A 15583-nucleotide genomic window follows, 5' to 3' on the forward strand; every position below is an offset into this window, starting at 1 on the left:
CTGATCAGTCTTCTCCTTGTCTGAGCTGAAAGTTTAGAGGGACGGCCAGGTCTTGGTAGATTTGCAGTGGTCTGATACTCCTTCCATTTCAAAATGATCGCTTGCACAGTGCTCCTTGGAATGGTTAAAGCTTGGGAAATCTTTTTGTATCCAAATCCGGCTTTAAACTTCTCCACAACAGTATTACGGACCTGCCTGGTGTGTTCCTTGGTCTTCATGATGCTCTCTGCGCTTTCAACAGAACCCTGAGACTATCACAGAGCAGGTGCATTTATACAGAGACTTGATTACACACAGGCGGATTCTATTTATCACCATCAGTCATTTAGGACAACATTGGATCATTCAGAGATCCTCGCTGAACTTCTGGAGTGAGTTTGCTGCACTGAAAGTAAAGGGGCCAAATAATTTTGCACACACCACTTTTCAGTTTTTTATTTGCTAAAAAAGTTTAAAATATCCAATAGATTTCGTTCCACTTCACAATTGTGTCCCACTTGTTGGTGATTCTTCACAAAAAATTAAAATTTTATATCTTTATGTTTGAAGCCTGAAATGTGGCAAAAGGTTGAAAAGTTCAAGGGGGCTGAATACTTTCGCAAGGCACTGTATGTTATTTCTCTCACATGGCATGTGTATACCACAAATGACACCCCAAATTAAATTCTGCTACTCCTCCTGAGTATTACAATACCACACGTGTGGGACTTTTTCACAGACTGGCCACTTAGAGATGCTCAACATGCAGGGAGCGCCATCACGTGTTCTAGGAGCATAAATTACACATGTAAATTGTTGACTACCTATTACACTTTTGAAGGCCCTGGAGCACCAGGACAATGACACGTGACACTGAGGTGGCACTGATGGCAGATGGCACTGATACATGGCACTGATGGCACGTGACACTGATGTGACACTGATGACAGATGGCACTAATACGTGGCACTGATGACACTTGACACGATGACAGATGGAACTAATCTGTGGCACTGATGACACGTGACACTGATGTGGCACTGATGACAGATGGCACTAATATGTGGCACTGATGAAAGATGGCACTAATACGTGGCACTGATGACACCTGACACTGATGACAGATGGCACTAATACGTGGCACTGATGACACATGACACTGACAGGTGGCACTGATACGTGGCACTGATGACATGTGACACTGACAGGTGGCACCGTGGATACATGGCACTAGGGACAGGTGGCACTGGGGACATGTGGCACTAGGGACAGGTGGCACTGGGGACACATGGCACTGGGGACAGGTGGCACGTGGCACTGGGGACAGGTGGCACGGATAGATGGCACTGGGGACAAGTGATACTGTTAGGTGGCACTGGGGACAGGTGGCATTGATAGGTGGCACTGGGGACACATGGCACTGACAGGTGGCACTGGGGACAGATGGCACTGATAGGTGGCACAGGGGACAGATGGCACTGATAGGTGGCACTGGGGACAGGTGGGCATGTGTGTGTGTGTTTCACTGTGTGTGTGTGTTTTACTGTGTGTGTGTGTTTTACTGTGTGTGTGTGTGTGTGTACACTCACTGTCAGTCGCTGCAGCTGCAGCTGCAGCATGAAATCTCTCCCTCCTCACACGCTGTCTCCGGGTGAGGAGGGGAGCCGGCGATGAGAGATGATCTCATATGTTTACATAGGAGATCCCCTCTCATTGGATAGCCCGATCGAGTGCTAAATGGCCACTGTGATTGGCCATTGAGCACGATCTGTGATTGGCTGTGTCCGAGGGACACAGCCAACACAGAACGTCCCCGATGCGCTCCCGCGGTGGCGCGCATTAGGGAAGTAAACAGGAGGACGTCCAGGTAGCCGTCTTTTGGCTTTAGGGCGGGCGCAAAAAGGTTAAAGACTTGCTCATGTCCCTCAGAACCTCCTTACAATCAGATTTATCCTCCTATATGCACAGGTTTCATAAGGAACTTCAAGCTGTTTAAAACAGAGTGGAGCGTGTTGAAACAAAGATGGGGAGTTTGCTACCACCATTATTGTGAAAAAATAAAAAATGTAGCGCTAAACAAACATTAGACTCAAAAAAAATTCTTTTTTGAGTAGGTATAAGTGACCTGTACTCAACAAAGAAAAAGTTATTGTGCTAATTAGCAAACAGGTGCAGACCACAATATGTGCAGAGTATAATCCCTGGTGCTATATAAATACAACAGTGCATGGACAATGTAATAACAGTAGGGTCACATGACGTGGATCCTGAAAAAAAAAAAAAAAATATTGCCAGTTCATCAATCTGTACACAAGTCCACTTGTATTGAGAGAGAGTGGCCAATCTTCTCAAATAGACTTTAACTCAAGGTATCAACAAGACACATCACAGCGATCTGTTGGTCTGTAGGAATATCTGTAGATGCAACAATCTGAAGGTATAAGATGGATACGCTTACCAGAACAGTTGGACCCGCATGCCATATGAGAATGGGTCAGAAAAGCTTGTAATCCCAAAGGATTATACTCCAGCCTCTGGAGAGAAAGGGTCACGATATGGAATCCTCTCAGGAGCATCCACGGTCCCAAATGGAAATAGGTAGGTTGCATGATTACCAGCCAGTAATTCCCATATTCAGGGGTGAAGGTACCTCAAGAACCCAATGTATCCCACTTCCAATTCAGGGGTTCATGCAAGTAGCATATAAAAGGGAAAAGAAAAAGAAAAGGCTCCGGATGGTGTGGGTCAAAAAAACAGACAGGTTTTAATAAAAAATACGTATTGTACAAATATAAAAAGTGATCACGAAAAACAAATAAACTAGAAACAAAGCAATATAGGGTGAAAGTAATGCTGCAGCAACTTTGGGCGGTCATGCAACACTGTAATCAAATTAAATCTTTATAATTTTTTTCACACAAATAGAGCTTTCTTTTGGTGGTATTTAATCACCAAAATCACAGCTAAACACCATGTTTCATAGTTTGTTCTAAAATGTTGCAAACAGGTAATTTTTCTCCTTCATTGAAATTCACTGATGGGGCTGCATTGATGGGCACCGATATGCTGCACTGATGGGCGCTGATAGGCAGAGATAAGACGACACTGATAGGCACTGATGAGGAGGCGGCACTGCTTGGCCCTGATAGGTGGCACTGATGGGTGGCACTGATGAGTGTCACTGATGAGTGTCACTGATGGGTGGCACTGAAGGGCACTGATAGATGGCATTGATAGATGGCACTGATGGGCAATGATAGGTGGTACTGATGGGCACTGATAGGTGGCATTGTTCGGCAGCACTGGTGATGAGGCACTGATTGGTGACATTTAAAGTTGGCTCTGTGGGCACTGATAGATAACACTGTGGGCAATGATAGGTGGCGCTGGTGGGCACTGGTAGGTGGCACTGTTGTGCACTGGCTGTGCACTGGTAGGTGGCATTGGCAGGTGGCACGGGTGGGCACAGATGACTCTGCAGAGGCTCTCCATGATCGGAACTGATGTCCCTCTCACAGCTGCCGGTGATTGGCTTTTTTTTCCTCCTCACACTATCAGCGTAAGGAGAAAAAATAGCCGATTCCTAGCTCTGTTTACATCACATGATCAGATGTCATTGGCTGACAGCTAATCACGTGGTCAAAATCAACCCCTTACTCCTATCAGCCTAGTCTCGTAGACTCACTGATCACAGAGCATGCCGCACACGCCCTGCAGGGGGCGTGCAGGTCACTCGAACACAAGTGGATGTCTATTGACACCCTCCCAGCAAAGTAGGTCCACGCTGTAGCAGTCATTTGGCTATAGTGTGGACAGGAAGAGGTTAAAGCACTCATAGTGACTCTACCCAAGCCAGGGAAAAACCTTGTTTCCCCCCCAAAACTTTTGTACAATATCGACCATTATCGTCCAATATAATGACTTGAAAATATATGCCGGACTAATTGTCATAAGAATGGTTGATATCCTACCCCAATGAATCTGGATCAACATGGTTTTACTAAACACAGACAAACCACTGAACCTACCTGTAGACTCAGTAACATTATTCACATTGCCAACCAGAAGAAAAAGCCTACTCTGCTCCTGGCATTGGATGCAGAGAAGGCGTTTGACAGGATGCATTGGACATATCTGGCCCAAACTCTCTCTGCCTTTGGATTCCAGGGTTCAATTTACTCGGCCATAATGACACTTTATGCCCTACCATCTGCACAGGTGTTCACATCAGGGACCTTATCTAATCAGTTTCTGATAACAAATGGCCCCCTCTCACCGATCCTTTTTAACCTATTGATGGAGCCATTGGCAATTTATGTACGATCTCACCCTCATATCTCTGTTCTTAAGGTGAATAATACCATGCATTCTATCAGTTTGGGGCTGGGGGTTAATAATGTGTCCGCTGACATCAGTGCTGGGGGTTAATAATGTGTCCGCTAACTCCAGAGCTGGGGGTTAATAATGTGTCTGCTGGCACCAGTGCAAGATGTTAATAATGTGTTCGCTGACAGCAGTGCTGGGGGTTAATAGTGTGTCCGCTGACACCAGTGCTGGGAGTTAATAATGTTTCCGCTGACACCAGTGCTTGGGGTTAATGCTGACACCAGTGCTGGGGTAATAATGCATCCCTCACAGCAGTGCTGTTTTTGAAGTTTGAAAGTTTGCATGCGGCCCCCATGGTATATGAAAACTTGTCTTGTGGCCCTCAGGAAATTTGAGTTTGAGACCCCTGATCTATAGAGATCTTCCGTGAAAAACAGAGAAGTGATGTAAAATCAATTGTTTCCACCAAAATTTAAGGTTGGCCAGTGAATGGGTGAAGTACAGGTGCTGCAGAAGTGGTGGGCTCCCAATTAGGATTGGCAAATGCAGCAGGAAGGGCACTATGGGCTCAAGGGCCTGCCTTTGTCTTCTTGGTGGCTGCGGGACACTAGTTGTGCTAGCCACCTCACCAGTTTGAACTGCACTTATAGGACTTTCCACATCACCATGTGATACTGCAGTGCTGGTTTGACTAGGACCAGGGTGTACTAGGCCGCTGGTGCTTGCCAGGTCATCAGAAGGATGAAAGGCGCTACTACTGGCTCTCTGCTCCATATGAGAGCCCTGCAGTTCTTGCACCTTAACGACAGCAGAAGAACGGGGTCGGGTACACCTGAGCTTGACAGGGACCACAACTCCATCGTCAGGGTGCCGCTGCTATCTACAGGTTCGTATTCTGAGCCTGAATCTGACAGGTGGGCTGATTCTGCTCACGCTGCATTTTTGGGAACCCTAAACTATTGGGGATGCTAATATTGTTCTGATCAGATCAGATCAGATATTGACACTATACTACTAAGAGAGGTGTATGGTGCGTGCGTGGGTGTTAGTGATACTGGCACTAATCTGACACTGCCTGGGGCAACGCAGACCCTGACTGACGCTAAGACCCCTTTCACACCACACCGCTGATAGCGTGGGCAGTAAAACGGCGCGTTTTACCGCCGGATTTGCGGCGCATTTCGGCCGCTAGCGGCCGCGAAAGGGTTAAAACCGCCGGCAATACGCCACAATAGCGGCGTTTTGCCAGCGGGATTACAGCGCTGCCCCATTGATTTCAATGGGGAGCAGCGGTGGAGGAGCGGTAAACACACCTCTCCTTCACCGCTCCAAAGAAGCTGCTGGCAGGACTTTTTTCTGATGTCCTGCCAGCGCACCGCTGTAGTGTGGCTTTCACACTATAGACAATGGTGCAGCTTCTAACGCTATAGCGCCTGCAAAACGCCCTGGTGTGAAAGGGGTCTAAAACCTAGCTGATATCACCCGCCGGGCGATCAGGGGGCTAAACTTTATTGGGTAATATACGGCGGGTGCCCTGACGCTATAAAAACAAACTAACCGGCATCACCTGTACCACTAATACTGTGATCACTGGAGAATATAAAGGAATAGTAGTGGTAAAAAAAAGCACTTGTGGGTTTAATCAATCTTGTTTTTTGTACAATTCTCCTTTAAGGGGGTGTGGCAAGGGGTGTGTCCTATGCCTGCCTACGTTTGCTGATGGGTGTCCCTCATTCCCCTCTCAGAAAGTTGGGAGATATGTATGTGTACTGGTGTTAGTGTAGTGTTGTGCAACTCACAGTAAGAAATTCTCTCTCCTCTCACTGGAATCGAAAAGATTCCACGAGGAGAGATGACATCACTTCCTCTGTCTGTGTTTACACTTACAAAGGCAGGGGAAGGATTTCATTCATCAGAACTGATCAGCAGGTCCAGGCTATAAATCATTCGCTCAATCAGGACTGATCGGTTCTCTAATGAATCTGACTGCCCCAGGAACGGGGGGGCTGGCGCGATCGCCCCCCCCCCCCCCCCCCGACAATTGGGAGGGAGGGATGGACATACAGGTTCACCCATTTGCCCTCCCATGCCATTCTGCCCACATATATCGGCAGTCGGCAAGTGGTTAAAGTATTTTCTCCTAATTCTTCCACTCCTGCAGGCACTTGAAAAAACACACTTGTCTTGCAAAATGCATTGCTCGGGGGTGTGCTTGCAGCCTTTCATTTACTGTGCTAGTTTCATATACTGTCTTTAAAAAATTCTGTATATGATTTTCAAGCAGCTTCAGTCATGCACTGGCCAGACAGTTAGTACTGTGGACACCTAAAGCTGTGTGGTACACCCACCTGCTCTCTAATTCAGTTCCAGAATGGTTTCAACTGGAATGCCAGCACCATGGCTAATCAGAAACTTCAGCAAATATTATGACTTAACTTTCTCTTAGGAACCTTCTTCAGTGACTTCAGTGACCCTTGTTTATCCATCAACTCTTGTGGCTCCAATGATGCTTGTGGCTCCAGTGGCCTCTTTGTCTCCAGTACCCCTTGTGTCTACAGTGATAATTGCCATTTCAGTGACCTCTGCGACTCTAGAGACTCCTGTATCTCCAGTGGCCCCTGTGTCTCTAGCTCTCCATGTGTCTGCCTGTGACCACCCCTGGGGAAGTCTTAGCCCTTGTACACACGGTCAGAGATTCCGAAGGAATGTTTCCTATCGGACTGTTTTGTCGGATATTCCGACTGTGTGTGGTCTGCATCGGACCAACTTTTCCAACTTGCCGGTAAAATTTTCCGACAAAATGCTCCGATCAGACATACTCCGATCATGTGTAGCCTACTCCGACGGACAAAGTGCCACGCATGCTCAGATCAAATTTCTAGACCAAAGCTATTAGCTACTAGCCTGAACGTATTCCCGTTGTAACGAAATAACGTCATCACGTTATGTACAATCGGATTTTCCGACAACTGAGTCCAACCGTGTGTATGCAACATCACTTCCGGACCTCTTCCGGAATTAATCCGTCAGAATTAATCTGACGGATTTGGTTGCCGGAATCTCCGACCGTGTGTACGGGGGCTTAGACTGTTCATTCCTGCTCTGGTAAAAATGTGATCCAGTTACCAATAATGAAACAAGAAAAGCCGCTCCAGGTGAGCGAGTCTCTGGTTAATCCCCCCACTCATACACATTAGTCAGGTGCTAGCCCAGCTCGCATGCTGTGTAACATAAGGAAATGATTCCAGATGTCTGCACTTCCAAAAATCCTTTTATCGAAGTTTCATATGACAAGCGGTTGACAGATGGAGCAGGGGACAAAGAGGTAGATGCGTTTCGCACAAATGTTAGCGCTTAGTTATTACCTATTGGAACTAGTCACCACAATCACCTATATACTGCTCTAATGTGTCATCATTAGGTTACAGGTGAACTAACCAAATAAAATTAGTACTCAGTTGGTGTTACAAAGAAAACCTGGCTAAAAATACACGGTACTTACACTCAAATCTGATATAAAGAGTTTGATCCAAATCCACTGCCAGAAAAAATCTGATACACCAGTTGAACTCAGAGCAAACTCGACACATTAGTCAAAATCATTGTATAGTTACAACAACATACACAAAATAATAGAAAAAATGTATATGTATACACACAATGGAGTTGATGTTGAGAACCAATGATTTTAAAAGCAAAGTGTTAGAACATCATGAGGACCGATATCGGCATATTCCCAAAGTATGTGCATAGTCTGGAATGAATGTCAATGGTTAAAAAAAAAAATGTAGGAGAGAATTAGGTGTTAATATACTGTAGGAAACTAGCTCAGAGAGAGAAAAAACATGTCAAATCTGCCACATACAATATGTGGGCAGAACAACAAGGAGATTCGTCTCCATGGTCATATGTATGATATACAGAAGAACCACTCTACAAATGTTGCGTATTCATTTTAATCGATCATATGGTGGAGATCTTGCAGCTCTACAAATACTGGGGATTGAAAGAGTTAAAAGACCACCTTTACCCAATACATGCACACGTATACCCAATGGGTTAAATAGGTCTCTTAGCTAATTTCCTGCAGTCTATCAGCACCTATTTCTTTCCTATATATTTTTTTTTCTCTCTTAGCTAGTTTCAGCTTCAGTTTACAGCTTAATCTTATTAAGAAATGACCCAACGTCATTCCCAAGGGCCTATCAGGTGGGGCTGGTACAAGTCACTCTCCAACTGGTGGGCAAAGCAGCAGTGCATGGACCCACTACCTGTCCACAAGGACCCCAAGGGCCAGTGATCACCCAAGTGGACGGGGTTGTTTGCTGTCACAAATATATGGTAGCATAGTGTAAATAAAAAACTCAGGTATTGGTTTTTAAACTGAGTGTAATATAAACAAGGTAAGCAAATGAATAAATAAAAAATGTAAGGCTGTCAAAGGGTTAACCAGCCATGAGAAATCATAGATTGTACAAACAACCATACCTTGTGTAAATAGCTGCACTCTATGGGGTCAGGCCTAAAGACACAGAGCAAAACATCTCTCCTAGGGATGAGCTGAACACTACCCCTCGGTTTGCAGCATAACATGCGAACAGGCAAAAAATTTGTTCGAACAGGCGAACACCGTTAAAGCCTATGGAACATGAACATGAAAAATGAAAAGTGCTAATTTTAAAGGCTTATATGCAAGTTATTGCCATAAAATGTGTCTGGGGACCTGGGTCATGCCCCAGGGGACATATATCAATGCAAAAAAAAGTTTTAAAAATTGCAATTTTTTTCGGGAGCAGTGATTTTAATAATGCTTAAAGTGAAACAAAAATGAAATATTCCTTTAAATATCATGCCTTGGGGGTGTCCTTAGTATGCCTGTAAAGTAGCACGTTTCCCATGTTCATAACAGTGCCACAGCAAAATTAAATTTCTAAAGTAAAAAAATGTAATTTAAAACTGCTTGCGGCTGTAATGTATTGTCAGATCCTGGCAATATAGATCAAAAATAAAAAAAATAAAAACGGCATTGATGCCCCCCCCCAAAATCCATACCAGGCATGGGGGTCCCCCAGGCATTATATACTGCTGTTCAGAGTATATATACTATACGGTCTTCCCTATATACTCTGCCAAAAATTGGGCCTTAGGTCTTGGTGGTACCAGAACACTGTAAGCCCTCACAGTTACTCTTGTTGGGCGCAGGAATGGGCCCTGCTGTGAAATATTATATAATTACATGTCCCTGTTAAACAAGGGCAGAAAAATTGAGCCTTGGGTGGTGGTGATTCCATAACACTGTAACCCCTCACAGAGCCTTCAAACTGCTGTGCATCCTCCAGCGGCATATAACTGACACTGTGGTCGAATAATTCTGGGGACTCCGTTCATGATGGTGGGGCTACAGAAGGAGTGACTGTGGACAAGGAGCCGGTGGAATAGGCCCCTTTGGCAGCTGCATTGGAAGGCAAACTACTCTGAGCCTGTGTGACAGAGGATGAGGAGGATGAGGACAGCTTTGTTATCCACTCCACCAACTCTTCTGCAGGTTGTGGCTCAATAACACAGACAGCAACAGAAAAAAAGGACAAGCGTGACCCATGGCCACCTGCAGAGGATGCACCATGTCCAGGACCACCACTGTTGACTGTAGACACAGAGGCTGCTTGCACTTTTTTAGTAGCCTGTTAGCGTCTGCCTTTCCTTGATGGGCTTCCGGACATGATGCATTATTTGTTTTTCAACACCACACTACACTATATTAGATACTGTGTACAATGCCTGAAGTGTATTAGAAAGTGTTTAATGGCTGCACTGTATTAGAAACTGTGTACACCAACATAAGTGTAGTAGAGACTATACATACTGTATTAGATACTGTGTAAACTGCCTGAAGTTGAATGCACTGTAGATATAGGCTACACTGAATGCAGAATATATATATATATATATATATATATATATATATATATTTTTTTTTTTTTTTTTAATACACTGTCTGACATCTATTAGAAACTCTACACACTGTATTGTATGTGTACACCACTAGAAGTGTAGTAGAAACTGTACTCACTGTATTAGATACTGTGTACACAGCCTGAAGTGTATTAGAAACTGTACACACTGTATTAGATACTGTGTAAACCGCCTGCACTGTATTAGCAACTGTACAACGGCTGCACTGTATTGTATACTGTGTACACCACCAGAAGTGTAGTGGAAACTGTACACACTGTATTAGATACTGTGTACACAGCCTGAAGTGCATTAGAAACTGTACACACTGTGTTAGATACTGTGTACACCGCCTGCACTGTATTAGCAACTGTACACCACAGAATGCACTGTAGATATAGGCTACACTGAATCACTGAATGCAGAGTATATATATATATATATATATATATATATATATATATATATATATATATATATATAATTTTTTTATTAATACAATGCCTGCACTGACTGAATAGTGAGTGAGATGTAGCAGCGGGCTCCTGAAGAGCACGCTCTATGTGTTTTCAAAATTTAACTTTACCCAAACTACAGTTTGGTTTGGGTCTATTTGCCTAAATTTGATTTCTGTGTCAGTCTGACTGGGCTGTGAGATGTTCAGTCTGGCCACAGGGGGGCGCTGTCTCTGGTGGCAGGCGTGGTCTGGTTGGGCGTTTAATTTACTCTCTCTCTGAGTCAGGTCAGTGGGAGTGGCCCTCTCGCTCTGCCCTCTGGGAGAGGGTATTTAAGATGTGGACGTGTCATGGTTCTGGGTTCCGCATGCTGTGCTGATTACATGGTCCTGGTCCTCCTGACCAGCCCCCAGGAAGGCTATGGCCTGGGGTGCGGATCCACCCGACTTTAATGCCTTGGGACTGGCTAGCCCAAGGCAAGGGAACGAAGGAAGGATTCCAAGGTGGATGGGTGCTGTCTCCGGGTTCAGGACAGACCCATTGAACTTCGAGCATTTCAGGGGAGGACTCTTTAGAAGAATACCACTTACGGGTTGGTTTTCTTAACAAGAGCCTGGAAGGGCTGAAGTAACCGAGAGAATCCGGTCTTGTGGATATCGCCACGCAGGCTGAAAGATCCAGGTATCCTACAAGTGTTCTACAGCTTAGTTTCCTTATGTGTTCTGCAACAACGTCGGTGATAAAGACTGTTCTTGAGTAAACACCTGGTTGGCTGCTAGGCCTTGTGAGAGAGGGACTGTCCAACCTGAGTGTTCATCCAGCTGCGAATGGCTATTCTCTGGATGCAGTCAAAGTAAGCAAGTTCTTTAACGTTTTTGAACTTTGGCATTGAGAGTACCTAAACTTTCCTTTCCAACCCACTGATCCCAAGTTAAAGACTGTTCAATGGTTTGAGTTTTTGCAATTAAATCCATTCAAGTGGATCTATTGTCAGTCTCAAGTTACTGGGCCATCTACCATGGGACATCCCCTAGACGTGAAACAAGGTGAACAAAAGGTAAGGGAAAGCCCAACAATAACCAGCAGCTCCTTCGGGGGTTAGTGCTACATATATATATTTTGTAATATTGGGTTTTAGCTCTAGTGGATAGATGCATATATGTGCAGTGAGTCCACATTAGACAGGCATTTATAATTAAGGGCCTGGTAGTCCACGTTTATTAAAGGGAAAAAAACATCCATGAAATCCAAGTCCATCCAGAAATCCCACGCAAGGGTTTAACTTCATTCGGCACTCATAAATGAAAACATACCAAGCCACCTGGCTCTCTTGTCAGCAGTTCCTCTGCTTGCTCTCAACTGAGTTGATTCTTTCAAGCCCCCTGGTCTCACTGGCTTCCGTAGTTTTCCTGACTCTCAAGGCTGGCTAACCTTTCCCAGTCCCTGGGCAAAGAATCCCCCTTACACGGGCTACAGTCTCCCACAGGGCAGACCACTCTCCAGACACAGGTCTGTCTTCACACAGTAGCAAGCTGCTCACACTCCACTCCTTCCTTCCCTCACTGCTCTCATTATATGGCCTGTGTGCACCTGGGCGCACACCCTGCTGGCTTTCCACAAGACCCGGACACAGGGTTGGAGATTCCGTCCCACCCAAGACTCTGAGGGATCTCCTAACTACAAAACCCCATCTGGAAATAGCAAGATCCAGAGAAAGCTGCCAGAGCAGTCCTCTCCTTTTCACACCTACGCTCTGTAGCTCTGCAATCTGCAGACACACAGCCGCTCTGTAAGCAGCCTTATAATGGTATGGGACGTGGACTGTGGCACCCTGACTTTGGCCAATTATAGCTCTCTCAGCAGAGCGTGCTGTGATTGGCCAAAGCATGCAGGTCAGGTGCATGCTTTGGCCAGTCATCATACAGCAATACACTCTGATCTCGCAGTGCATTATTGGGCGTTCCGCGGTGCTCAGATTTTCCACAAATGCCCCATATGTTCGGTTCATTTTAGAACAAACGAACACCCAATGTTCTAGTCTAACTTACGATCATTTCGAACCGCGGGCTCATCCCTAATCCCTCCACTTGGGTGCTCACTGGCCCTTGGGGTGCTTGTGGAGATGTAGGGGGTCCATGCACTGGAGATTCACCAGTTGAAAAGTAGCCCGTACCAGCCCCACCTGATAGGATTGATGTATACCAATTGACTTACCTGTCAATTGTAAGTGAATCTTTCTACACTTACAATTGTATGTAAACTATGCTATACTAGTTTCATATTTTTCCTATACTACTACTCATTTTATTGTAGTGTAATGGGGGAGGTACTGGTGCTGCAGAAGTGGTGGGCTCCCAATCAGGGTTGTCATATTCTGCAGGAAGGGCACTATGGGCTCAACAGGACTGCCTTTGTCCTCTTGGTGGCTGCAGGACACTACTTGTGCTAGCCACCGCACCAGCTTGAACTGCACTTATTGGACTCACCATGTCACCACGTGGTACTGCAGTGCTGAATGTACGACCAGGATGTACTAGGCTGCTAAAGCTTGCCAGTTGACCAGAAGGATGAGCGGCACAAGTACTGGCTCTCTGCTCCATACGACAGCCCTGTGGTTCAATCATAGTCCCCCCATTGGTGTCAGTGCCTGCAATAATAGACCCCAGAATTGGTGTCATTGGTTACAATAACAGCCTCCAGCACAGGGCCGTCTTTAATATTGATTGGGCCCTGGGCAAACATTTTCATGCACCCCCCCCCCCCCCCAGGCAATTTCACTCTCCACCTGCTCTGAGACATACAATGAAAAGCAGCTGGACTTAAAATCAGTTTAAAATCAGATCAGGCAGCAATTGTGATTTACAGCATATCATTACTGCTTACTGACTGACTGTTTACTAGGTTACAGCACACATTGCACACATTGCGGCTCACTGATTAGTTGCTAGAGATTACAGCACATCATCTCCTCACTGCAGGGGAGCATGATATACATATGAATGTCGCCTTTATTTACATATTAATGCCACCGGCCGCAGCTATTTACTTAGTATTGCAGCCGATATTTACACATGAATGCTGGTTATTTACCTGTAAACACAGGGTCTGCAGGTGAGTCCTCTGTACACAACAATAGGGCAGAGCTGGGTAGCATTAGGACCAGCACTTCACAATGAGATAATCGGACACAGCAAGGGACTAAAACTTCAAGGGACAGGGGAATTTATACTGGGATAGTAATGGCAAGTAGGAGGTAGCTGTTTTGGGCCCCACAACAATGACAGGGCCCAGGGCAGCTGCCCCTTTTGCCCTGCCCTAAAGACGGCCCTGCTCCAGCATTATTGTCAGTGGCAGCAATAAAAGCCCCCAGCATTGGAGTCAGTGGCGGTAATAAAAGCCTGCAGTGATGGTGTCAGCATACCTCCCAACTATATGAGATGGGAATGAGGGACAACTATTAGCAAAAGTATGTAGGCATAGGACACACCTCCTGCCACACCCCCTTAAAGGAGAATTATATTTTAAAAAATTAGATAACTCAAAAGTGCTTTTTTTTTACCACTACCATTCCCTTATACTAGCTTTTGACATTTACAAATGCAGCAATTTGGAATTAGGATGAATGGTTTAGCACTGTGAAACACTATTTGAAAGATAAATAGTGCATTTTATATACAACTATATAGATCAGACCAAAATGAGGGACAAATCAGGAGGAAAGAGAGACAGAGGGAAATTGTTCCAAATTAGGGACAGTCCCTCAAAATCAGGGACAGTTGGGAGCTTTGGGTTCTTGCACCTCAACAACAGAAGAACAGGGTCAGATACGCCTGACCTTAGCAAGGACCACTACTCCATCATCAGAGCTATCTATCAGGGTGCCGCTGCTGTCTACTGGTTCATATACTGAGCCTAAATATGCCAGTGAGGTGGCTTCCCCTTCGCTCTCATCTGTTATTCTCAGCAACGTGTAGGCCTCTTCACTGGTGTACCTCTGTTTGGACATTTCGGCCTCTAAATTTATAGGTACAACTAGTTTCACAGGCTAAAGAGCACCTGATTGTCAGGGACTGCTTCAATCGCTACCAGAAAAACTGTTAGGCTGCGTACACACGATCTGAATTTTGGCCAGCAAAAGACAGATGAAGGCTTTTCATCTGAAAATGTGACCATGTGTATGCAGTTTCGACGGGCAAAAACTCACGCATGCTCAGATTCAACTACGAGATGGAAGCTATTGGCTACTAGGTATTGAACTTCCTTTTTCTTGTCCCGTCGTACGTGTTGTACGTCACACTGTTAATGAAGACAGGCAAACACAGGCTGTAGTAAGGCAAAATGCAAGCGGCACATAGAGGACCAGAAATCCGCTCACCCGACCATATAGAGGACGATGTAGTCACAGTCCGGGTGTAGGCATCACAGATCTCCAATCCAGGAGCAGTATGTTTGGTCCTATGTGCTTTACTGTCATACAGGGTTTGTGGGACAACACTGAGTGACCACCGTGTTTGGGCCACCGGTAGCCCGGCTGACTCCATAGCACTACAGCACTGACAGCGGTCATTCACTGGAGTCCCACGGTTATTTAATGTGGATTTCCATCACCTTTCCATATTTGATTTAATACCAGGTTACAATTTAGTCAATCCACTTCAACTCCAGTAGCTTCTGTGACATTAATACCACGATCAGAAAATAGATCTACTAGTGACACTGGTGACAGGGGGTGAAAGGGTTAACTGGTTGGTGATCAAGGGGTTAAACCTTTATTAGGGGGTTAATGGGGGGTACCCTAAAGCTACCACCTGGGCCTACTACTAACTGCCTTAATGCTGATTAGTGGTCACAAGTGACACCAATGCAGTGAT

This window comes from Lithobates pipiens, unplaced genomic scaffold (genome assembly GCF_037356315.1).
Source record: "Lithobates pipiens isolate NorthernLeopardFrog02 unplaced genomic scaffold, aLitPip1_a1.2 Scaffold_8, whole genome shotgun sequence".
Taxonomy (NCBI): Eukaryota; Metazoa; Chordata; class Amphibia; order Anura; family Ranidae; genus Lithobates; species Lithobates pipiens.